This window comes from Drosophila kikkawai, chromosome X (assembly GCF_030179895.1).
Source record: "Drosophila kikkawai strain 14028-0561.14 chromosome X, DkikHiC1v2, whole genome shotgun sequence".
Classification (NCBI taxonomy): Eukaryota; Metazoa; Arthropoda; class Insecta; order Diptera; family Drosophilidae; genus Drosophila; species Drosophila kikkawai.
The window spans coordinates 4323856-4348294 of NC_091733.1; the positions used below are offsets into that span (position 1 = coordinate 4323856).

Below are 24439 nucleotides of genomic sequence, written 5' to 3' on the forward strand. Positions count from 1 at the left end.
TCATTATACCTTTACCTTCTATTTGAACCTAAAAAACCGAAATGAAATTATGACAAAAAAATTAAAATTTGTTTTGAAGGAAAAATGCCATTTTCAGGTAATCAGATTTCACTTCCCACCCTGTCAAAAAATAGTAATTACCCCCATTTAGATTCGAATAGAAGATAATTTCATGCTGATCATAATAATTTTTGATTCACTCCGATATGTTACATAGTTTTTGTGAATCGTATCCATAGTATAGGTAAAAATGGAAGAATTTCAAGCTGAGAATAAAAAATTTGGTCAAAAAAATTTTGGTTTACATGCATATTCCTCCTGAAGGGGGGATATACATGTAAGCGGTCAAAATTTGGCCATTTTTCGTGAATTATGTTTTTATAAGAAATAGTCAAGCAATCTTCGTGAAACTTTGGATATAGTTAAAAGTAGAATCAGAGATGATTAAAAAAATTAGGTATAAACAATATTTTACAAAATGGCGGACTTATGGAACATATGCCGTAGCGCCTCGAGCTTTAAGTTGCCGTGCTATGGACACGATAGAGCTCGTAATTCCTGTCCGAAATCCGTAAACTATATATATATATACCCTTGCAGGGTATTATAATTTCAGTCAGAAGTTTGCAACGCAGTGAAGGAGACGTTTCCGACCCTATAAAGTATATATATTCTTGATCAGCATCAACAGCCGAGTCGATCTAGCCATGTCCGTCTGTCCGTCTGTCCGTCTGTCCGTCCGTCTGTCCGTCCGTCCGTCTGTCCGTTTCTACGCAAACTAGTCCCTCAGTTTTAAAGCTATCTGAATGAAACTTTGCATAGAGTCTTCTATATACTCTCACTGTCGGAACGGACCGGATCGGACGACTGTATCATATAGCTCCCATACAAATGTTCGATAAATTTTTAGAAAAAAAATTATAACTTTGCTGTTTTTCAACAGTTTTGCACCATTTTTTTAGATATGGCCATTTTATATTATTTCAGAATTTTGGTAAAAGTTTTATGAAAATCGTACGACTATATCTTATAGCTGCCATAGGAACGATCGGAAAATGAATAGGAAAAAAATTATAACTTCGTTGTTTTTCAACATATTCTTATCTACTTTTAGATATAAGCTTCTTTTATTATTTCAGAATTTTGGTAAAAATTTTATGAAAATCGGAGAACTATATCATATAGCTGCCATATAAACGATCGGTAAATGTGGAGAAAATGTAAAGCTGGGAATGTAAAACTGTAACTGTCAAACTGTAAACATAATAAGTATAGGTAAAATGTAATGAAACTCTGTTTTGTGAGTGTTTTCAGCATTTAAATTTATAATATAAACATCAAAACCAATCTTCAAGGGTATACAAACTTCGGTGTGCCGAAGTTAGCTTCCTTTCTTGTTTTGTATTCATTACACCTTTATCTTCTATTTGAACCTAAAAAACCAAAAAGAAATCAAGACAAAAAAATTAATTTTGATTTGAAGGAAAAAATGCCATTTTCAGGTGACTTCCCACCCTCTTAAAAAATAGTAATACAGTTTTATAACAACCATGTAGGTTCATATAGAAGATAATTTCATGCTAATCATAATAATTTTTGATTCACTCCGATATGTTACGTGGTTTTTTGTGAATCGTGTCCATAGCATAGGTAGAAATGCAAAAATTAGAAGCTGAGAAAAAGACGTTTAAAGTTTTTGATGCGCCCACGTTAACACTTGTGAACCTTGCGTGCATACTTGATTTGAGGCACTTAGAGTTGGATTTCGATAAGGAAACTTACACACTATATTCTTTAAATAATAAACTATTTTTTAAACCAAAAAAAAAAATTTGCCCAAAAAATTTTGGTTTACATGTATATCCCCCCTTAAGCTTAATTATAAAAGATTTTTTATGTAAATATATAATTGCAATGATTACTAAATCACTTAAATACGTATATATAAATCTTATTAAAAGCAATATACTTTTACTAATCCCCATGCCTCAGATTTGACAGACCGTCCGCTTACTAAATGGGCTACTGAGGCAAAACAAACACTAATGTCGGGGACGTGAATACATAACATACAATACCAGAGAGATAGACCGAAATAAAATGTATCTTTTCTCTCGCTCTTTCTCTAAGCTACGCAAAACAAACAGTATCTTGACGGCAGCTGACAGTAGTTTACAGTCCACAAAGCCAACAACAAAATACACACATAATTCGGGCCGTAAGGGTTACTGTAATTGGCTTTCACATGTAACGGCGCCTGTAGCGTCTGCAAAGTGAAATATTCATTAAACAATTTCGTTTGAGAAACGAACAGAGTTGTCTCGATTTGTGCTTACCCGATTGGCTAGACCAGAATTCGTTTAGTATTTTATCTCAGATTTAAACCAATTTCAATTAATATTTGAATTTGAGATCCTGAAGTTGGCGTTACCAGATCTGACATGGATCAGTGTGGCCATATCGAGTAGGTATCGATATTAAGCTTAGAAGCGTTACCAGATCAGAAATAGATCGGTGTAGCCATATCGATCAAGTATCGATGGCAAGCTTAAAAGCGTTGCCAGATTGTTGTCCTTTGACCAGGCTGTCAAGTTCATTTCCTGCGGCCATTCTTTTTCATTGAACCGGCAGCAGAAGTGGACGTGCGTCTCTCTACTCGAGAAAATTAAGTTAAAAAGCCTGTAAAGTGCGAAATATTAAATCGCGAAGTGGCATCCGGTTAGATAAAGTGGTGAACAAGTGCCACAAGTGATTTTTATAAAGTGAGTAAGCTTGCGTCTGTATTTTGGTTATATTTAACCTCGAATTTTCTGCAGATCGCAAACTTAGCTTTTTGCCGGCGCTGCCGAGACCCAGACGGGGCTCCTCGCCGCCGTTGCTGGCGCCTAGTCGGCACAGTAATCATCATCAGTGGAGAACCGAGCAGGAAACTCCCAGGATTACTATATTTGGGGCACAGGTACGCCATAGCCGCCGCCAGTGCGACACGGTCTTAATTAAATTACATTTACAGATCGTGCCCCACGTAATGAACTCATAACGAGTTAAGGAATTGTCAACTCGGAACGGAATAATCTCGTAACGAGTTAAGGAGCTTTAAAAGGAGCTAAGGAGGGTTCAGGAACAAGCATCGAAAACTTCTGCTGAACTCTAGAGCGTCCTAAGGAGCACCCCTCTCGGGTGGCCTCCTAGGAGGGGCTTGCGAGCCGTAAGGATGTCTAATTAGCATGGCTGCGCTGCTAAACTTCGAGGGAGAGTAATCCTGCAGCGCATCGTTGCCTGATCGAGCAACGCATCTCTACCAGGAGCCGTTTAGGGATTTCTCTGTGTTTTCATGGTTCCTGTAGCGAAACTTTGACCTGCGAGTCATGTCTGATTTAACCTCACATCCATATTTTTGTGCCTTTGCCGTGGCCGATCAGATTTAACCTCACTTCAATATTTTTGTCTTTTGGCATGGCCTAACGAATTTAGCCAAACTCCTTTTTCTCGCTTTTGTGGCAGCCGATTTGATCTACATGAATTAAAACAATTTAAATGTGCTACGAAGCAGAGTTATTTTTGAGAGACAAATGCGAATCAAATGTCAACAAATCGAATACAATTCTGGAATACTGTGAAGAAAGTGCCCAGAGGCAAAACATACTTTGAATTAATGTGTGAATTTTGAATTAATTTAAATTCTTCGAATTAATTTAGTTTAACTATCTATAAAGTTTCTTAAATCGAGAAAAGTTAAAGTTAGAGTAGCGATGAATTAAGGCCAGTTCTAAATGGCATCGAAAAGTTATAGAGTTGAAGGAAGCAAGGGTCTGTCGAATTTCCTTTTCAGTGAACCACGCCGGAGATCGATCTTCTTCGTTGGAATTATCCTGAGTGAGTTACATAACCAATGGTATTGTGTTCTTTCGACAAATTGAATGAGAGAAGTGATCTCAACTTAATGCTTTCCTTTAAATTGAAATTGAAATGAATTATCTTTTGCAACTTTTCGAAATCAGTAGCTTACATTTTTCTCTAAAACAATTACGTTAACTAATAGAAATAAAATCTAGATTACGGAATCTATTATAATTGATCTCGATTAAAAATGAAGCTTAGTTTTGAAACAAGTAAATGAATTTCAGCAATAATATTAGTTTTAAAACTTAATTACAGTTAGTTAAAGTGAATCTAAATATAGCTGCGAATTTAGTATAATTTTGTTCATTTAAAAAAAAAAAATGATTACCTCTTTAGATCAGCTACACTTAGAGAAATTTCGATTAAGTTTTATTTAGGGTCAATATTACCACATCTATTGTTCCTTTAGCTATATCTACTATTATCTTACAATGTTCCTAGATTATTCTAGCTATAAGAATATTAGAAAAGACGATTAAAATCATGAATACCTAAAACTAAAACTTTTTGAACTCTGCTGATGAATCCGAGAGAGTAGGGTATCCGAAAGGGGTCACCGGAGTTATGCCTCCGAAGGAAGGTGATCATAGGTTGGGTGGGCATACCGCGAGCACAACAACAGCCGTGTTCTCGCAAAATTAGCTTTCTCAATCCTTTACTTTCTTTCTTCAAATCTCTAGTCTTCCTCTCTTTCCTTCCTTCTGAATTTATTTGTTTTCTATTCCGGTTTAGTTCTAGTTCCTTTTATTTTGTCGGAAGCACGCTCAATTCTCGATTCTTTTAATAATAAAGCGCAGAGGTCTGGGTCAAGCAAGACCACCACCCCCAAAGCCGACGAGCTAGAGCCGGATACTATAGCGTGCCCCCGCAGCTCAGATCCTCAGTAACCCGTCAGATTTTCTAACGTTACACGCTACAGTTATAATTTTATTATTAATAAGAAAAAAAGTGGCGCCCAACGTGTGGGGCCTCAGTGAGTACAGTAATACCTCATTGAGACTCACAGATAGATAAATTCAAAAATCTTTTCTATACTTTCAAATTTTCAACTTTAATTTTCTTCTCAAAATTTTTTTCGTTCATTTGTTAATTGATTAGGAAAACAAGGAATGAGAACTTTGGGTTTTCTTCTTGGCCACGATTAAATTTAAACGATAAAGATTTTCCTCATTACGCAAAGGTGAGAAAGAATTGGGTGGAGGAAAATACAGATGAATCGAACCGTGGTTGATCTTCTGGCCCTGTCCAAATTTTTCAAATCGTTGCGTAAACTAAACTTTGGGAATTTTAATTTTTTTGTAAGATTCAATCGCTTTGGAATATAGAGTTTCTGTCATATAGACGTACTCTATCCACGAATGACTAACAGTAAGATTTAAATTTCATTTCTCCTCAGAGGAGTTAGATTTTGTTAGAGTTATAACAGGAATACAAAGGTTTTGTTTGCGAATAAGCCGTTGTCCGTTTGATATTTTTGCAAATTTTGACATCCTCTCTGTTGGTTCTATTTTTTTTTAAAGATGCGAACCACACCACTCTGTTTCTTCAAATTCTATATTTTCCGAGAAAGTTCACTAATTAAATCGGTACCCTACGACACGGGGACATCAAGCATTGAGTTCAAATTTCTAAAAGATTTTGTTATATATATTTTTTTTTGTATTATTTTGCTATTATCTTATTTCGTTGTTGGTTTGAGTTATTGTATCTTGATTATCGCTATTTGAAATCTCTTATCTCTTATCTCTATCGTTACCTTATCTTAAAATGGGAGTAGGTCACTCTCCAGACAAGGGCTCTGAGGGAGTAACCAAGCCAGTCTGTCCGTTGTGTAAACTTGAGATCAAGTCTGCAACTGACATTTTTAAAACGTCATGTAAACATGAGTTCCACAAGAAGTGTATAGAACTACACTTTAAGAGAAGCGATTTCTGTCCCGTTTGCGAAACCAATTGTAGACCAGTAACAGAAAATAAAGGGTTACAAACACGATCTCAATCTAGAAGTCGTCAAACAGAGGTTTTCGAAACTAGAAATCCATCAGAGGATATGCCTAGTACGTCAGTTAGGTTAGATAGCAACCAAATTAATAACGTTAATGCTATTACTTTACTTGCCATGGAGCGTAGATTGCTCACGATTTTATCGGAGAAAATGGCCGAATTAGTGAAAGCTACCGTGGTTGAAAGCGTTAAAAGTATTATTGCAACACCTACTAATTCTGCTGCTAATGGTGACGAAAGGTCAACTACGCCTACACCGTTAGTAGAAGCCATCCAACCACAAACTAGCGGTGGTGAACAAATACCTAATGTAAATAGGTTTATGACTAACACTGGATCGCCAGTTTCTCATAGAAGTTCTTCGTCTGATCTCATAAATAGACCCGACAAAGTAGTTCACATCCTGAACGGATGAAAAATCAAATATTCAGGATCAGGTGTAACTATAGATAATTTTATCTACAGAGTAGAAGCCCTCACGCACCAAACGTTAGAAGGAAACTTCCCAGTTCTCTGTAGGCATGTTAGCGTTCTCTTTGAGGGTAAAGCCAACGAGTTTTATTGGCGCTACCACAAATCAGTTTCCGAAGTTCATTGGGACAGGCTATGTTCCGCATTACGGTGTCAATTTCGTCAAAGAAGAGACGATGTAGACATAGAAGAGTTAATACGAAACAGAAAACAAAAGCCTAATGAGACCTTCGACAGTTTTTATGACAGTGTAAACGTTTTAATCGATCAATTGGAGACACCATGGTCCTCCCGAAAACTTGCACGTGTTCTTAAGAACAATTTAAGACCTGAAATAAGGCACGAACTACTGAACGTAGATATTGGAAGTGTTCCCGAATTGAGAGAAATATGTCGTCGACGCGAAGCTTTTCTTGACGATGTCAAACATTCGCACGGTTACACTAAAGTAACTCCTTTTCGACGAGAAGTCTCGGAGTTAAGTTCGAAAGTAGATTCTCAAGTTGAATTCGAATCCGATAACGATTTAGAAGTTGACGCATTTTCCTTGGTGTGTTGGAATTGCCGCAAAGAGGGGCATAGATACCAAGATTGTCTGTCTGAAAAGCGTGTATTTTGCTACGGCTGTGGAGCAGCTAACACTTATAAACCGAATTGTGTTAAGTGTACAAAAAACTCGCAATTCGGCATTACGAAGTTGCAACACAAAGTGAAGACTTCGAATGCCGCACGTCATCAGTCAACAATGACCGATTAAAGGTTGTTGCAGATTTAGAAGCAACACCATCTAAAACACTTGACGTTCCAATTAACAATGGCAGTTTACTGCATTGTAAAATCAAAGATATATCTGAAACAAAAATACCTTGCTTTTACCTTGAATCATGTACTCAGAAATCAACATCTCGAAGTTCTAGGAGAATCAGAACGTTTTGGCAGAATGTCAAAAACTGCACTCTCGGATTGAAATATATATGTGGTATTCCTACTGGAACTAGAGATCTTCGTCCATTTTTGCCTGTTCGGGTACTCGATCGTACTGTTTATGGGTTACTCGATTCCGGTGCTTCCATTAGTTGTTTCGGCGGTGAATTAGCTAAAGAGATAATTTCTACAGAAAAAGCGTATAAGTCTCTAAATATTAGTGCTACCACGGCAGATGGAAGTCCACAACGTATTGTAGGCAGAATGAAAACTGATGTAGAATATGGTAGTGTATCAAAGACTTTAACTATTTATATAGTGCCTTCTCTAAAACAAGATCTTTACTTGGGTATAGACTTTTGGAGGCTGTATAATCTTCTTCCGAAGAATTTGCAGATATCAGAACTCGAATCGAGTGATGTTGGCAGAAAGGTCGGAGTTGATCAACACGACTTATCTGAAGAGATGGAGTCAAAGCTAGCTAGTGTCATAAAATGTTTTCCGTCGTTTACCGATGAAGGTCTTGGCAAGACTAGCTTGATAACTCATTCGATTGATGTAGGGAATGCTAAACCAATAAAACAACGGCATTTCCCAGTTTCGCCTGCAGTGGAGAAGAGTATGTATGAAGAAATTGACAGAATGTTAAAACTAGGCGTGATTGAGGAATCAGATAGCGCGTGGTCTTCACCTATTGTCATGGTCACCAAACCAGGCAAAGTGAGAATCTGTTTAGATTGCCGTAAGGTCAATAGTTTCACTGAAAAAGACGCGTATCCACTTCCCCAGATCAGCGGAATTTTAAGCCGCTTACCTAAAGCCGAGTTCATAACAAGTCTCGACTTAAAAGATGCTTATTGGCAAGTGCCACTTGAAGCTCAGTCTAGAGATAAGACTGCTTTTACAGTCCCTGGTAGGCCTCTTTACCAATTTAAGGTGATGCCATTTGGGCTATGTAATGCCACCAGTACCATGTCTCGTTTAATGGATAAAGTCGTTCCCGCGCATCTTAGGAATGAAGTGTTTGTCTACTTGGATGACCTTTTAGTAGTTTCTTCTGACTTTGAGAGTCACTTGGGAGTTCTCAGAGAAATAGCTGTTCAAATCAAGCGTGCTGGATTGACGATCAATATTGGCAAAAGTCATTTCTGTATGCGGAGAGTTCGCTATTTAGGTCACATAATAGGAGATGGTGGTATTCGAACCGACCCTGAAAAGGTAAAGGCTATAACTGATTTTCCGGTGCCAAAAACTCTGAGAGGCTTGAGAAGCTTTATGGGTTTGTGTGGTTGGTACCGTAAATTTGTACCGAACTTTGCAACAATTGCTGCGCCGTTGACCGATCTCATGACAACAAAGCGGAAATTTTCCTTGACACCCGAAGCGTTAGAAGCATTTAAAGTGTTAAAGAGTCGCCTTAGTCAAGCTCCGGTTTTATGCAGCCCAGACTTTTCTAAACCATTCGCCATTCATTGTGATGCTAGCAAGTCTGGAGTTGGTGGAGTGCTAGTGCAAGTATCCGAAAAAGGAGACGAGCGCCCGATAGCATTTATTTCAAAGAAGTTGAATAAAGCTCAGCGCAACTATACTGTGACTGAGCAAGAATGTTTAGCTGCGATAGTAGCGCTGAGAGACTTCAGAGCCTATGTAGAAGGTCATGATTTTAAAATCATAACTGACCATGCTTCGTTAAAATGGCTCATGTCCAATCACGACCTTAGCTCACGCTTAGCTCGATGGGCATTAGCTCTGCAAAGATATCGTTTCAAAATCGAACATCGTAAGGGTATTTTGAACGTTGTTCCCGATTCACTATCGCGTGTAAACGAGGATGAAATAGCAGCTGTAGATCTGCAAGAAGGTTTACTCGTTGATTTAAACTCGGAAGAATTTAAGTCTCCGGAATACCGAGATTTGGTAGCAAAAGTTAAGGCTAATAAAACAAACTTTCCGGATCTTAAAGCTGAAGACGGATATGTATACAGAAAAGCAGAACATCTAACTGGTGAACAAAAGCATGATGAGTATGCATGGAAGTTATGGATACCTAATGGTTTAGTATCTAAAGTTCTGTTTCAAGCGCACAATAGTCCTTTAGCGTCTCATGGGGGAATACATAAGACAATTGAACGAGTGAGAAGATACTATTTTTGGCCTCGACTCGTGCCTGACGTAAAAGCGTACATTAGTTCTTGTGAGACTTGCAAGTCTACGAAGTCACCGAGTCATGTTCTTAGGCCGCCTTTGGGAAAAGCGCCAGAAACGGTTAGACTTTTTCAGCGAATTTTCATTGATTTTCTTGGACCGTACCCACGTTCTAGAAGTGGAAATATCGGAATATTTATTGTTCTCGATCATTTTTCTAAATTTATTTTCTTAAAACCAGTTAAGAAGATAAATGCGAGTGTCGTAGTTAAATATCTCGAAGGAGAGCTGTTTATGACTTTTGGAGTTCCGGAAACAGTTGTGTCTGACAACGGTTCTCAATTTCGTTCCGAAGCATTTCAAAAACTGATGCGGCAGTACGAAATATCGCATACATTAACAGCTGTCCATTCGCCGCAAGCCAATGCGTCTGAACGCGTTAATCGTTCTGTTATCGCTGGCATAAGAGCTTATCTACGTCCGGACCAAAAGGACTGGGACGAGTACCTTAATAAAATATGTTGTGCCTTAAGATCCTCAATTCATTCCAGTATAGGGACTACTCCATACTATATGGCTTTTGGTCAACATATGGTAACCACAGGTTCTACATATTCCTTGTTGAGGAAGTTGAACATGTTAGACGATCGTTCATTAATGTTCAATCGGCAAGATTCGTTCGAATTGATTCGGGAAGATGCGACTAAGCAAATGCAGAAAGCACACGAACAGAACGAAAAGCGGTATAATTTGCGATCGCGAGAAATATCTTTTGCTGTAGGACAGGAAGTTTTCCGTCGCAATTTTAAACAGAGTTGCTTTCAAACCGGATATAACGCTAAATTCGGGCCCACATTTGTGAAAGCCCGAGTAAGGAAAAAGCTAGGAAGTTCATATTATGAATTGGAAGACTTGCAAGGTCGAGTCCTGGGAAATTATCACGCAAAGGATATTCGACAGTAAAGTCGCTCCAGGCGGTATCAGCCTAGGGTATCTCTAGGGAAAAAAATACCCTAGTCTGATTGTGGCAGGGGGGCTTTGTAACGGCGCCTGTAGCGTCTGCAAAGTGAAATATTCATTAAACAATTTCGTTTGAGAAACGAACAGAGTTGTCTCGATTTGTGCTTACCCGATTGGCTAGACCAGAATTCGTTTAGTATTTTATCTCAGATTTAAACCAATTTCAATTAATATTTGAATTTGAGATCCTGAAGTTGGCGTTACCAGATCTGACATGGATCAGTGTGGCCATATCGAGTAGGTATCGATATTAAGCTTAGAAGCGTTACCAGATCAGAAATAGATCGGTGTAGCCATATCGATCAAGTATCGATGGCAAGCTTAAAAGCGTTGCCAGATTGTTGTCCTTTGACCAGGCTGTCAAGTTCATTTCCTGCGGCCATTCTTTTTCATTGAACCGGCAGCAGAAGTGGACGTGCGTCTCTCTACTCGAGAAAATTAAGTTAAAAAGCCTGTAAAGTGCGAAATATTAAATCGCGAAGTGGCATCCGGTTAGATAAAGTGGTGAACAAGTGCCACAAGTGATTTTTATAAAGTGAGTAAGCTTGCGTCTGTATTTTGGTTATATTTAACCTCGAATTTTCTGCAGATCGCAAACTTAGCTTTTTGCCGGCGCTGCCGAGACCCAGACGGGGCTCCTCGCCGCCGTTGCTGGCGCCTAGTCGGCACAGTAATCATCATCAGTGGAGAACCGAGCACGAAACTCCCAGGATTACTATATTTGGGGCACAGGTACGCCATAGCCGCCGCCAGTGCGACACGGTCTTAATTAAATTACATTTACAGATCGTGCCCCACGTAATGAACTCATAACGAGTTAAGGAATTGTCAACTCGGAACGGAATAATCTCGTAACGAGTTAAGGAGCTTTAAAAGGAGCTAAGGAGGGTTCAGGAACAAGCATCGAAAACTTCTGCTGAACTCTAGAGCGTCCTAAGGAGCACCCCTCTCGGGTGGCCTCCTAGGAGGGGCTTGCGAGCCGTAAGGATGTCTAATTAGCATGGCTGCGCTGCTAAACTTCGAGGGAGAGTAATCCTGCAGCGCATCGTTGCCTGATCGAGCAACGCATCTCTACCAGGAGCCGTTTAGGGATTTCTCTGTGTTTTCATGGTTCCTGTAGCGAAACTTTGACCTGCGAGTCATGTCTGATTTAACCTCACATCCATATTTTTGTGCCTTTGCCGTGGCCGATCAGATTTAACCTCACTTCAATATTTTTGTCTTTTGGCATGGCCTAACGAATTTAGCCAAACTCCTTTTTCTCGCTTTTGTGGCAGCCGATTTGATCTACATGAATTAAAACAATTTAAATGTGCTACGAAGCAGAGTTATTTTTGAGAGACAAATGCGAATCAAATGTCAACAAATCGAATACAATTCTGGAATACTGTGAAGAAAGTGCCCAGAGGCAAAACATACTTTGAATTAATGTGTGAATTTTGAATTAATTTAAATTCTTCGAATTAATTTAGTTTAACTATCTATAAAGTTTCTTAAATCGAGAAAAGTTAAAGTTAGAGTAGCGATGAATTAAGGCCAGTTCTAAATGGCATCGAAAAGTTATAGAGTTGAAGGAAGCAAGGGTCTGTCGAATTTCCTTTTCAGTGAACCACGCCGGAGATCGATCTTCTTCGTTGGAATTATCCTGAGTGAGTTACATAACCAATGGTATTGTGTTCTTTCGACAAATTGAATGAGAGAAGTGATCTCAACTTAATGCTTTCCTTTAAATTGAAATTGAAATGAATTATCTTTTGCAACTTTTCGAAATCAGTAGCTTACATTTTTCTCTAAAACAATTACGTTAACTAATAGAAATAAAATCTAGATTACGGAATCTATTATAATTGATCTCGATTAAAAATGAAGCTTAGTTTTGAAACAAGTAAATGAATTTCAGCAATAATATTAGTTTTAAAACTTAATTACAGTTAGTTAAAGTGAATCTAAATATAGCTGCGAATTTAGTATAATTTTGTTCATTTAAAAAAAAAAATGATTACCTCTTTAGATCAGCTACACTTAGAGAAATTTCGATTAAGTTTTATTTAGGGTCAATATTACCACATCTATTGTTCCTTTAGCTATATCTACTATTATCTTACAATGTTCCTAGATTATTCTAGCTATAAGAATATTAGAAAAGACGATTAAAATCATGAATACCTAAAACTAAAACTTTTTGAACTCTGCTGATGAATCCGTGAGAGTAGGGTATCCGAAAGGGGTCACCGGAGTTATGCCTCCGAAGGAAGGTGATCATAGGTTGGGTGGGCATACCGCGAGCACAACAACAGCCGTGTTCTCGCAAAATTAGCTTTCTCAATCCTTTACTTTCTTTCTTCAAATCTCTAGTCTTCCTCTCTTTCCTTCCTTCTGAATTTATTTGTTTTCTATTCCGGTTTAGTTCTAGTTCCTTTTATTTTGTCGCAAGCACGCTCAATTCTCGATTCTTTTAATAATAAAGCGCAGAGGTCTGGGTCAAGCAAGACCACCACCCCCAAAGCCGACGAGCTAGAGCCGGATACTATAGCGTGCCCCCGCAGCTCAGATCCTCAGTAACCCGTCAGATTTTCTAACGTTACACGCGACACACAACAGTTTCTTACAGTCACAAATCTAACAACAATATATATTGACATTAACTTTACTGTAATTCAACCCATAACAAGAAAGGAAGCTAACTTCGGCACGCCGAAGTTTGCATACCCTTGCAGATTGGTTTTCATATTTATATCATAAATTATAATGCCGAAAACAGACACAAAACAGAGTTTCATAACATTTTACCCATACTTATTATGTTTACAGTTTGACAGTTACAGTTATACATTCCCAGCTTTACATTTTCTCTACATCTGCGGATCGCTTCTATGGCAGCTATATGATATAGTTGTCCGATTTTCATAATATTGTTACCAAAATTCTGAAATAATACTAAAAGCTCATGTCTCAAAGTAGATTAAAATACGTTGAAAAACAACGAAGTTATAATTTTTTTTCGATTAATTTCCCGATCGTTCCCATGACAGCTATAAGATATAGTGGTCCGATTTTCATAAAATTTTTACCAAAGTTTTGTAATTCTATAAAATGGCTATATCTCTATACCTATGATGGAATAATATTGAAAAACAGCCAAGTTATAATTTTTTTCTAAAAATTTATCGAACATTTGTATGGCAGCCATATGATATAGTCGTCCGATCCGGCCCGTTCCGACATATATAGCAGTGAGAGTATATAGAAGACTATATGCAAAGTTTCATTCAGATAACTTTAAAACTGAGGGACTAGTTTGCGTAGAAACAGACAGACGGACGTACAGACGGACATGGCTGTTGATGCTGATCAAGAATATATATACTTTATAGGGTCGGAAACGTCTCCTTCACTGCGTTGCAAACTTCTGACTAAAATTATAATACCCTGCAAGGGTATAAAAATAGTATATTCAACCTACGAAAATGGTGTCCAAGTTTTACATCGATCATAGGAACATTGACGAAGTTATGCAGAGTTGAACGAACGTCGCACAGTAGCGCTTTTTCTCATTTAGCGTTGCAAAAATCATATCTTTTGAACCAAATAAGGTAATCGAATAATTTAAACGGCATTGGACAGGTAATTGTTGTAAAATATATATATGTACTGCATAAAGTACCACGCCTACAAATACGCCTTTTTAAAGGGTATCAAAGTGAAAAAATAATTTTTTTTCAATGAAAACAATTTTTAAACAAAAATTTTTATTTAATTTTTTATGTTTATTTTTATGTATTTGCTCAAATAAAAATAATTTTAAAACTGAAAAAAAATTTTTTTTTTTAATCCGAAGTGTAACCGCCACGCGCTACAGTTAGTATATTTCTAGAAATGTATGAAATTGTGTCGGTATTTTGGTATATTTTACTCTGAGTTGTTTTGGTTTTTTGCGTTGCATTTCCGCAGACGCAGCTCGACGCAGCCGATGAAAGTTAATTCTGATCCAGGAAAGATCCACGGAACTTGTAGTTATAGTGTAGTCAGTGGCTGTCATTGGCGTCAGAAGATATAGACTACTTTAGGCAGAAAAAGGTGAAAAAAATGGACACCTGGCAGGTAGCGATTAACCTGTAGAAGCCCAAACCAAAGTGTCGTTTTTTTTAGGTTCTTTAATAGTTTATGAATGTATCTATCATTTAAAGTAAAAACCATGACCATTGGTTTTATGGTTTTTTTGTAATATTACCTGAAAGTCGACCAATTTACAAATTTTTTTTTGTATGATGCAAAAAACGAAACAAAGTTCAACTTTAAATGCTCATAACTTCTACAAAAAAAATCTTAAAATTGATTTTATTGCAGATTCTGAATCCTTTTTAAATTTCCTGTCGAATAAGTATGGTTAAAATCGAATGCGATTTGCGAACATGACTTTTTTGATTTTTGCAACGCTGATTGTTCGAGAGGCGCTACTGTGCGTCGGTTGGTGATCAATGCATGCGCATGACAAAGTTTAAAGCGCTCTCATGAAAAATGCCATTTTAAAAATCTGTGTACACGATAACTCAAAATCTACTGAACCAATTGGTTTGAAATTTGGAACATAACTTCATTAGATAATTCCACAGGTACTCACGACGAGCTTTTTTAATTTTACAAATTAACTTAATTTTTAGCTAAAAATCGGGGTTTTGACTTTGAAGTTTTATAAAAAATCTGGGAACATTTTTTAAAATAAAAACGTGAGTACCTCCGGACATTTATCCTTTAACGAATGAGGTATAATTTTTTAGATCGGATGATTCTGTGGACTGTTAGGATGTACACCGCAAACCAACATTTTTTGGAGGCGACTTCGGAGATTCCCTATAACTTCCCTACCTCTTAATATTATGCAATAGAAAATGTATCAAAAATTTTGCAAATGTTGTGTTATTATATAGTATTTAATTCATTAAGCTAACTTTAGCCGTTTCGCCACAAAAATTTTTTGAAATAAATTGTCTCAATCTCTGACACCGCAGACATCAAAACAAATCTTAGCTATCCCAAAGGGCAAAAATAGGGCTGAACCACTAGCAGAAGTCGGTAATGCTGCGTTACCAAAGACCATCACTGCTATTCCACCATTAAAAACATTATTTGTTTCTCGGCTTGCCCCTGATCTCGCATCGGAAGATGTAATAGCTCATATACTGAGCAAAATACAAGCCAAAAATGTGAAAGTGGAAAAATTCAATTTCTCATACCCCAGAGATATCTCATCTTTCAAGATAAGTGTCTCCCTTAAGCTTTTTGACACAATTTGTTCTGGTGACTTCTGGCCCGAGCACGCTGTAGTCAAAGAGTACGAGGTAAAAATAAAGAAAAAACGGCCTTCACGGCCGGCACAAACAACAGCGAAAGCGGGCGTCACGGCAGTGCCAAAAAACTAAATACCTCCCTCCTACTTTCCTATCAGAATACTAGAGGCTTACGCAGCAAGCTCTCTAAATTGTATTCTGATAGTTTTTCGTGTGCATCCCAGGTGATTGTGTTTACCGAAACCTGGTTAAAGCCGGAGATTCTCAGCTCCGAAATTTTTCCGGGTAAGTACACAACTTATAGATTGGAGCGTCTTTCCCAGCGAGGTGGTGGAGTTTTAATTGCCGTTGACTCCACCCTTATTTCCGAACTGGTTCAAATTTACGATCTCACAGGTATTGAATTTATCTGTGTAAAACTATCATTTCCAGGTAGTTTTATCTATATAACTTGTTCTTACGTTCCTCCATCTGCTAAAGAGCCTATTTATTGGAAACACCTTTCGGCAATTCAGGCTGTTTCCAACATGCTTACAGATAGAGAGAGACCAACTAATAACTCTAGGAGACTTCAATATACCTGGAGCTCGTTGGTTATCAGATGGTACGTCCAATGTCCTCCAAACTGCGGCACAGCATGACCTCATAGATGGCTTGCTTGCCATTTCTTTGTCCCAAGTCAACCACGTCGTAAATTTTTTAAATCGCCTTTTAGATCTGTGTATCGTCTCTGATCCTGTAGGTGTAAACTTAACAAGAGTCGATCCATTGACGCTTCCCGAAGATCCTTACCACCCTACTTTCGATGTGACCATCGATTTGGGAATTGTCGTAAAGACCAAACCTGATCTGAGTCGCTCAGCCACTAAAGTTCGCTGCTTTCGTAAAGCAAACTTTCATAGGCTAGATATCTTGATTTCTGAATTTAATTGGTCTGAACTTTACAGGTGCACTGACATGGCCTCCGCCGTGGATATTTTTTACAGTGCCATGAACGCGTTCTTTGCATCGTGTGTTCCGTTGACCTATCCGTCGGTGTTTAGTAAACCACCTTGGTTCACTAAAGAGCTGACACGCCTAAAAAACGTTAAGTCTAGGCTTTATAATCGTTATAAACGAACCGGTTCTCCTACTGTCCATTCAAGTTATCTCATTGCTCGGCCGAATTTCACCGTGCTTAACGCGCAATGTTATAAAAGTTATTGAACTCGTTGTAGGGTTGAGTTCACGCAGGACCCGAAACAGTTTGATATTTTTGTTAACACGAAGCGAAAACCCAATCTACATCCTTCATCGCTTTCGTTCAAGAACGCTACAGCAAACTCTGATCAGGCCATCGCCGATCTCTTTGCCGAGTTTCTCAAAACTACGTATTGTTCCTCAAATAGCTTAGATCAGACTTACTCTTTTGCCCAAGTCGAACCTAATTTTCAGTCCTATTTTAACTGAAAGCTCCCTTAGTTCGGATCTTCATCATGTAAAACCAGTTTACTCACCGGGTCCCGATGGAATACCAGGCTGCGTGTTCAGGTATTGTGCTGGAGCTCTGTGCAATCCCCTTCTGAAATTGTTTACCTTATCTTTAGAAACCTCAGAATTTCAAATCGGATGACAGCAACTATAGAGGAATCTATAAGTAGCCGGCAATTCCAAAACTTTTCGAGAATGTAATTACTGCTCACTTGCAGCATTTATGCAGATCCGTTATTTCTCCATGTCAGCATGGTTTCATGAGGCGAAGATCGACCACTACAAATCTCCTGGAACTCACTTCTTTCGTTATTAGAGGTTTCCAACGTAATTTTCTAACCGACGTGATTTACACAGACTTCAGTAAAGTTTTTGACTCGGTTAATCACTCTCTTCTTGTAAGGAAGCTTGACTTAATCGGGTTTCCTGTCGATCTTCTTAAATGGATTTTGAGTTATTTGAGTGACAGAACTCAAAAGGTTCTGTTTAAAAATGCTCTATCCAAATTCCTCAGAGTCACTTCTGGCGTCCCACAGGGTAGCCACCTCGGCCCGCTGCTATTTACATTGTTTATCAATGACCTCCCGCTGGTTCTAACGAATTCTAGAGTACTTATGTACGCTGATGACGTTAAAATATGCTTGCAGTATAAGGACAGCTCTTGCCAGTCAGACCTGCAATCGGATCTCAATAACTTTCAAGCATGGTGTCGTGCTAATTTATTACATCTTGTAAGGATGTGTCTAGGGCCGGGGTAAACCTCAGCGGCCCAGGATTCCTCTCCAGAAATATTTATATTTTAGAGACGGTCAGAACATGGACGCCGAATTTTAATGAATTTTCTAGGCAAATAATAGCAGCGAAAGGGGCTCGTTTTTGAAAGGCAAATCTAACTTCGGGAGAAAATGGGAATCTAGGATGGTCGCCCTGGCAATGACCAGGTGCTCCTCCGTTTTCCTGCGCCCGCTCGGTTGCCCAGCAGCGGCGGCTCTTTCGATCGGCAAAATCTCCGCCGCCCGGGATGACCCAGCGGCGATGGCGGGCAAAATGCAGATCGGAAGGGAAAAGGAGAGGGAAAAGGGGAAAACTTGGAAACACGTGCCGGCGGCGGGGAGCTCGTAGCTCGGGAAAACCCAGCAGCCCCGATGCCCTACGCCAGATCTGTGCCCGGGAGAACCCAGCGGCGACAAATCCCGCTCCCGTCCCGCTGCTCTGGCCCGGAGCTTGCCCAGCGGCCACGCGAAGTTGGTGCGGGAGAACCCAGCCACCAGCTCGGCGAGTAAGTGAGCGGGAGGGGAACACCTTGGCGCGCGTCACGATAAGGAAATTATTTTTAACAACGCGAAGTTTTATGCGGGTGCGAGGGAGAAAGACGATGAAATTTCTGAATTCATTTTCTGTGCTTTATTACATTAATTAATTATTGTCTACATTTCCCTAAACTATGATTGCCGTCCCTAACCTGGCCACACTCCAGAAATCTACCCTGACATGGCACTCGGCCGGTTCACCCGCTGTTGTCGGTGGACTGGGACACGTGTCCTGCAGCCAGGATATGCAAGGGCACTCGCGTGTCCTTTTTGGGACTTAGTCGTTTGGGGAACTTTCCCACGTGTCCTTTGAGGACTTGCCGCCCGAAGCGGGAGAGATGTGTAACGATCGCGTTCGAAGATGCCAGAGAAGTGATCGCGGTCGCAGCTTGCAAAGCCCTTGTCGCCTCGTCTCTGCCAAAAATGTCCGGGCAGCGCAGCTTTCGGCCGTCGGCTTTGTTATTGTTATTGTTTATGTTTTGATCGGCATGTAAATAAACACGACCAAAACGTAAGCACGCACGATCGTCGGAGGGGAAATGTCGCTGCCTCTGCCGCTGTCGCGTCGGCAGCGGAGAGGGGAAATGTTTTTAGCGCGTCGCGGTCCCTACAGTCGCTTCCCTAAAAACGTGTACATCTACTTGTTTTCTGTCTTTGCTTAGTTATAATTTGGCCCTCCATGGGCAAAATACGTTTGGCTTCGTGCCACTAAATATACAATTGTAGGTGTGTGTGTGTGTGTGTGGTGTGTGTGCTTAATTCTAACTTATAAAATATGCTAACTTCTAGGATTAATATTAATTATATTATATATATTTACATTATGTACATCTGTTTTGTGACTTCGTCACAATCTCAATAGCTCTAAATGCAAGCTGATGACATTTTCACGTGTCACTCCCCAGTTTGCCAGTTTGTCTTGAAAGAATATCTCTTGTTGATGATTTAGGAGTTCGCTTAGACCCTAAACTTTCATTCTCTGAACATATTTCGTGCATGGTTAATAAAGCCAAAGGCATGCTCGGTTTTATTAAGAGGTGGTCGAAGGAATTCGATTCCCCTTATATAACGAAGACCCTTTTTACTTCGTTAGTTCGCCCTATATTGGAGTATGGTTCATGCGTCTGGAGTCCTCAATTCGCAATCCATATTAACCGTATTGAATATGTACAAAAGAACTTTTTACTTTTCGCCCTCCGTGGCCTACCTTGGGATGCTGATGAGAGGCTACCGTCCTATTCTAGTAGACTCCCATTAACCCTCTAAGCCCCAAGCGAAGAAATATTAAAAAAAACTGAGTTGAATTATATTTTTTGGGGTAAATGGTAGCTTTTAATTTCAAAAATGACCTTGAAAAGTGTGTACTAAATGAAGTTTACCTATAAATCAAACAAAGGTAGATAAGGTAAATCACTGCTACATCGCACTATTTCTATAAAATTGCAAATATGCAACTTGATTTGGATTATATAATATCTTACCTTCTCGAACAATAATTTTTATTTGACTGATTTTGAAGATATTTCACTTCTATTGATAGACAAAAAAACACTATATGAAGCACACAAAAATTTTTGCGCGCGAATGCTTGATGCATGTAAACAACACGAAAAAAGTCCTGTTATAAAGCGTAAGAGAGCTTTGAAACCTTCTACTCATAAGTTCACATATAATAAGTGCCTCGAGGCACTCTTGGGTATTAGAGGGTTAATTAACTTACCCTCCCTAGCTAACCGTAGAACGATGCTTGGTGTCCTATTCCTTAACAACTTAATAAACGGTGATGTTGAAAGCCTCTATTTCTAAGGGAAGTTCAATTTCTACGTTCCCCGACTAACATCTAGAACCCTTATCCCTTTAGTAGTAAATCACTGTAGGCAGGAGTTTGAAGTACATGAACCCTTTAGGGTTTTATGTACGGATTACAACCGCCTCTCTGACATTATTATTCGTAGTGATAGCCCTTCTGTACTAAAAACTTTAATACTTGTTGAGTTAGCTCGTAATGTATCACCGTAATCTAATTTTGCATGCGTTCTTATTTATTTATCGTAGTTATTATTTAGTTACATTATATTATTTTTTTAATATTTATTTTGATTGCGTTTTTATTTATTTATTGTAGATATTAGTTAGTTACATTATATTATATTTTTTATATTTATTTTGCATGCGTTTTTACTTATATATATTTTATTATATTATATTTTTTTTCTTATTAAATTTTATTTTTGTACTCTCGTAACGTTTCCTCGTTCTTTTCTTCCTTCATTCACAACGTCTATCTAGTTCGCGATTCGTGCCGTACGTCACGCGGCTGCGCCCCTCCGCGCGAAAAAAAAAAAAAAAATTATTTATGTTTTTTATCCATACGAGACTAGCACTATGTGTATCAAAGCTTACTTTATTAACTATTTACCTAATCAGCTCACTAATACTCTACTGTCGCCTTTATTACTATTTTATACTGGCGTTTTTTGTTTTGTTGACTTATTTTATTATCATTGGTCGTTGTTCTGGGTCTTGCCGATGTCGGCGTCGCCGTTGACCGATATTAATTACAATTGGCCGGTTCAAGTGAAATATTGCGTTTGTTAGATACTACACTTGGTTGAGTTCGCTCAACTTTGGAAATTGGCAGCTCTGCATTCCCACGTTCGCCGGTTAAAAGGTGCAAGCTCAGCGTACGTGCCCATATCTGTGTGAACATTATTAGAGCCATAGCTAGCTAAAGCTACGAGATTAGATGCATGTATGGATTTTGTGCGCTGTTGAAACGATTTTGAACTCTAGTACAGAATAGAAGCTCATTGCGAAAAGCACTTCTTAGGAAATCTCCAAGTCGCAGAAGATGGAAGGTTTATTGTGAAACTCAACTTTTATGAACAATCATTAACCCTGGGACATCGCAGAAAACTGAAACTAACAGGTTTCTTACACTAGAGCGTAGAACATTACCTGAAGTCTGAAAAGGTTACGTAGATTTCATGGCGGAGTAAGAAGGGCTTGGACATATGAAAGAAGTGCATACCTCAAACATACCAACGGATCACTATTTTATCCAATACCACTGTGTGCTAAAACTCGAAAGCAGCACTACAAAACTATGTGTAGTGTTCGATGCTTCCTGCAAGACCACCAGCAACAAATCGTTAAATGATATTTTGTATGCTGGACTCACCGTACAGAGCGAGCTGTTTGCAATCTTGCTACGCTTCCGCACTCACAAGTACGTATTTACAGCCGATATAGAGAAAATGTATCGGCAGGTATGAATACACCCTGATCATCAATTTCATCAATTAATCGTCTGCCGAAAGAGACCATCAGACAAACTTAATTATTATCAACTCTATACCGTAACATATGGTACAACATCAGCCCCGTTCCTAGCTACAAAATGGTTGGATTACTTGGCCGAGAAAGCCAGGAAGAATTTACCGCTTGGATCATACGTACTCAAACATGACTTTTATGTCGACGACTGCCTAACAGGAGCAAATAGTATCCCAGAAGCAGTTTAAATACACTTGGCCCTCGCTTAACAAGGGGGTTACGTTCCTAAAAAACCTCGTGTTAAGCGAGGTTTTTAGCGTGTTAAAAGAGGTCTGGGAGCAAATTTAAAACCGTGTAAGACCGAGTCATGCTAAAAGAGGCCGTGTGAAGCGAGGGCCAGGTGTACAACAATAGCTAAAAAAAATACTGCTACCATTCGGAACAAAGTTTCAGTTCTCACACAAATTTTAAAGGAAGACATTGTCAACCATGTCAAATTAGACGAAACCCTGCAACACTATAGTCTTAAAATGTTGGGTTTGCTCTGGATACAGTTATGTGCGCTATCCCAAAAAAGCGAAGTGTCAATTATTACCAAACGAGTAGTGAGACCCGAGGCGTCACAAATATTCGATCCACTAGGACTATTTGCCACTGTTGTGGTAAGAGCCAAGATATTTATGCAAACCCTGTGGGAATTGAGGATGTGCTGGGACGACGAGCTTCCTCAACTTCGGCAAAATGAGTGAAAAAGTTATCGTGCTGACTTGCAAGCTTTGAACAATTTGCAAATTCCAAGGCACATCTTTGACGGAAAAGTGATCGTTAAAAAAATACCTCAATACTTATGGTGAGATTCAACTGTGGTTCTATCCTGATAAACGCATAAGCGTTATCATATTATACGTTCGTGGCAAATTGGATCGCAAATATCCCTGCTGTTTCACACCAATCTTAATGGCGTATTGTGCCATTGGCTAAAAACCCAGGAGATGTGGCTAAATGGACCGCATTTTCTACATGGCTCTCGCGACAAGTGGTCTAAGGTACCAACCATCACCCCCAGGGATCTGGAACATAGGCGTATGCAAGTAAGCCTGCCAACATGTCAAAATAAAATTGGCTGTATACTCTACAACTGCAACCACAGCAACTCCTTTAATAAGCCTAAACGTATTGTGTCATATATGATAAGGTTCTGTAAGAAGAAAAACAAATCACCCACACTTACACTGTGTGTCGGAGATCTGACTAATGCAAGGACCATCATCCTGGACCATTCAGCAAATTGATTTCAGTAATAAGTACAGACACTCATTGACAGAAACGTTGAAGCCGGCAAGATGACCGAGGCGCGGTGGAAGATGGTGCATGCGCGGTTCGTTGAGTCATTGCTTGCACGGATGGAGGAAAATCCTGAAGTGCATCGATGACCCGATGGGAAAGTGGCTAACGCGAGCGGTCTGCCAAATGGAGGCGCTGTGGGAGGGGGCCAAGCTGAAGGTGCTGGACCGGTCCCATCCATTCCAATCTAAGGGGACCGGGCGCTGAAGCTGGACATACCAACCGCTGACTGGAAGGTTATTCGAGTTGCGATCCCATTACCCAAGGAAGCAGAGGACATCCTCTATCCCAGATACGTTAAGATGGCGTGGGGCTTGGGTAGCGTATACCTGCGCCCTCCCCATCCCGGGGATAAGGATGCTCACACCTTGAAGGCAGGCATGGTGGAGAAGGACCTAGGTCTGGAAACCATCGTGGATGCCGCCCAAGGAATGACGCTGGATGAGTCCGACGAAGGAGAGGACGGTGACCTGACCGTAGTAGTCAACCCGTCGAATGGAGGTGAGCCCAGTACCCATGATACTCAGGGTGCTGTAGCTCAACCTCCATAAGAGCAAGGTCGCATCGGCGGAACTCCTCATAGCCATGGAGCAAGATTCCGCCGACATAGCTTTGATCCAGGAGCCATGGATGGCTTAAGGCAATTTCATCGCCGGACTAAGGCCCGCGAATTACAATTTGCTCCATCCACCAACGGTAAGCAGGAATAGAACCGCCGTACTTGGACGGAAGGGTCTACACGCTAAACTTATGTCTCATTACAGCTATGATGACCTGACCGTGGTCATGCTAGAGAACGGAAAAAAGCGCCTCTTGGTAGCATCCTGCTACATACCACACGACAGGACGGTCCCACCAGAAGATCTCATGAGCCTGGTAGAAACCAGCCCAAAGGACCAGCAACTGCTCGTGGGTGCAGACGCCAACGCGCGTATGGGGAGCCCCGACATAAACGACAGAGGTGAGACCCTCTTAGACTTTATACTCTCAACCAACCTGAGTATAGCAAACGTGGGGGAGGAACACACCTATGTAGGTCCCACCTCCTCAAACGTGCTAGATCTTACTCTTGTAAGGGGACAAGGTACTTTGGTATCAGAATGGAGACTCCTTGAGAAACCATCCTTCTCAGATCATTAGTACATACGGTTCCAATACGCATTCGAACACTCTCCAAAACAATCAGGCTTCAGGAACCCCCGGAATACTAACTGGGGAAAGTTCAAGGAGACTATCGCGACACGGCTCGCGACCTCTCCGGGCATAGTGGAATCCGCGGAAGACA

General features: G+C 39.7%; 1 protein-coding gene and 1 long non-coding RNA gene across 2 annotated transcripts in view; both read left to right on the top strand.

The window, feature by feature from the left end:
• kl-5 (male fertility factor kl5) overlaps positions 1 to 24439 on the top strand; it is an 871112-nt gene that overhangs the window by 726297 nt on the left and 120376 nt on the right. The gene's annotated exons all lie outside the window — the stretch shown is intronic.
• On the top strand, positions 2357 to 3837 carry LOC138929180 (uncharacterized). The gene is made up of 3 exons (XR_011445626.1): positions 2357 to 2762; positions 2817 to 2959; positions 3014 to 3837. It is a non-coding gene; the product is annotated as an uncharacterized lncRNA (long non-coding RNA).